The sequence below is a fragment of the Dichomitus squalens genome (genome assembly GCF_000275845.1).
Source record: "Dichomitus squalens LYAD-421 SS1 unplaced genomic scaffold DICSQscaffold_18, whole genome shotgun sequence".
Classification (NCBI taxonomy): domain Eukaryota; kingdom Fungi; phylum Basidiomycota; class Agaricomycetes; order Polyporales; family Polyporaceae; genus Dichomitus; species Dichomitus squalens.
The window spans coordinates 113,543-115,858 of NW_006766900.1; positions in this window are offsets into that span (position 1 = coordinate 113,543).

Below are 2,316 nucleotides of genomic sequence, written 5' to 3' on the forward strand. Positions count from 1 at the left end.
AAAAAACACTGCAGGTCGCGCGCGTGGGCAAGGCTATTTGTTCCTATTTGGCATCCCCGGTAAGCGCTTGCCCGGGACGGAACGGCTCAACATTCTCTGTACTTATTTGCATTTGAATCTGATAGAGTACGAGGAGGGATGTAGGAAAATTACTCCCCTTTGATTCCGAAGCAGCCATGGAATTGCCAACTCAAGCATTGTTATAATAGATACAATGGTCCTGAGCGCCCAGTGCCCGAAACAGAAGTTCGCGCCGTAAACGCCCGGGAACAAACATGGGCAAATAGCTCGCCGCGCGGACGCGACCTGCAGTGTTTTTTGCAAATCACTGTAATGGCTCAGCGGACATAATGTGTCTTTCGTATTGCTGTGATGTACGCTTCATAATGCTGGGATGTGTCATCAAAGACTGGAAAAACACAGCCCCAACACAGCAATCGTGTCGAGAATGGTGAGTTTGAAGCAATCATGTGGACCGCACAACACGCTCAGTAAGCACTCCAAAAGAACGCATCGTGATATACTAATTGTACGCAGATCTCTCATACTTATTCCTGCCATCGAGATACGTAGCCGACTTCGAAGTTCAGGGTCATTGGAAGTGCAATAGCGGCCAGACGCTCAAGCCTCATTACGGGCGACTCTAACTCACCATGCTTCTGATAGTCCAAGTGGTATGGCTTCCCAGAAGTGCCAGTGGTGCCTGGAACGTTGGATATGCCACCAATCTTCGTGTCTTAACTTAGAGTGAGTCCACACGCACAAGACACAGTCAACAGATTGCTGACATTTTGATGTCGGCATTCACACAGCATGGGGGAGCAGGCACTCCATGTCACAATCTGACAAGCCTGCTCTGAGGAAACACAGCTTGCTAGATGAATCCCTCAAATCTATCCTACATTCAACCCCACCAAGTCGCCTCTCCCATCCTCCTTCTCTCCTTCAAGCCGCTGTGCTTGGTGCACCCGATTGAAGGTTCTCTTTCAAGAACTATTGACCGCAATGAACGATGCCGAGTAGCCTACAACGAGGTATGCAAACCTCTGGGATATCGGGCCAGGGAGGTATCAGACCTCCCAATCCCGCAGGTGATTGGCTGTTCGCCTGGGACATCAGTATGGGCGCATCGGATTTTGATGGCTAGAACAGTGCCACAGACTGAGTTTGTACTTGAGCAAACTTTGAGGAGCTCGAAGACGCGGACACTTCCTTCTCTGAGGAGGTCGCAATTGAGGAGACAGCGTTGTCCAACTGACGGAGAGCATTGTGCAGGTGCAGCGGGCGAGGAGGGTGGGGGACGCGCGACACGGAAGACCACCGACGCTGGCACATCAGCGCGCACTTTTTGATGATCGAAGTTACCATTGTGGCGCTTGATGGGGGCTGCGCGAAGAGGACCCGCCATTCGTGCTCCCTCCCCTCCCTCGCTGCGCTCGGGGGGTCCCCCGAGCCAGGAGCACTCAGGCGGGCACTCTAAAGCCTCGTTCGCGCGATAAATACAGACGGCCTCCCTTCTTGGGGGAGGAGGAGGTGTGAGCAGTGCCTAACCCAAACCCCAACCCTAACCGAACCCGAACCCGAACCCTAACCGAACCCTAACCGAACCCTAACTGAACCCTAACCGAAACTCTAACCGACGCGTATCACTCAGACCGCGTGGGTTGGGAGGTTTGATACCTCCCTGGCCCGATATCCCAGAGGTTTGCATACCACGTTGTAGTCTCTACCGATGCCAGGTTAGTGATCTGAAGCTACGAGATTCTCAGGTATATGAGGCCATTAGTGTCGCGGCGACTAGGCGCGTAGACTCGGGTCGTCGTTCGGCGACGACCTCGTAGGCGAGCGGCGAGGAGCCGAAAGGGGAGAAGAGAGGGTAAGAGGGATAAACGTATCAGAAAACTCGACAGGGCAGAGCGGCGGTCGGCACGAAGGCACGAGACCGACGAAAGCTAGTCTTCACGCAGACAGCGACAGACTAGTCCCAATGACCAAGTTATACATTAGCACTCGAGGGGAAGTACACGCTATGGTCACTCACCTAGTCCCAATGACCAAGAGGTCGAGATGGGGACTAGGGAGCGCCTAAGGGGGTCCTTATATACTAGAGGAGCTGCTTAGCAACCAAGGACAAGGCGCGAGAGCGAGGCAGTGAAGATGACAAAGAGAGAACAAAGGGCGAGAAAGAAAAGGCAAGGGCATGGCGATCACGGGAACGTAGCATGCGGCTGTGGGAACGTATCTACAGTGTCCAAATTGGGATGGGCTAGAAAAGGAAATGGTCCGCAAATGGAAGGTGGGCGTCAAAGGGAGGGG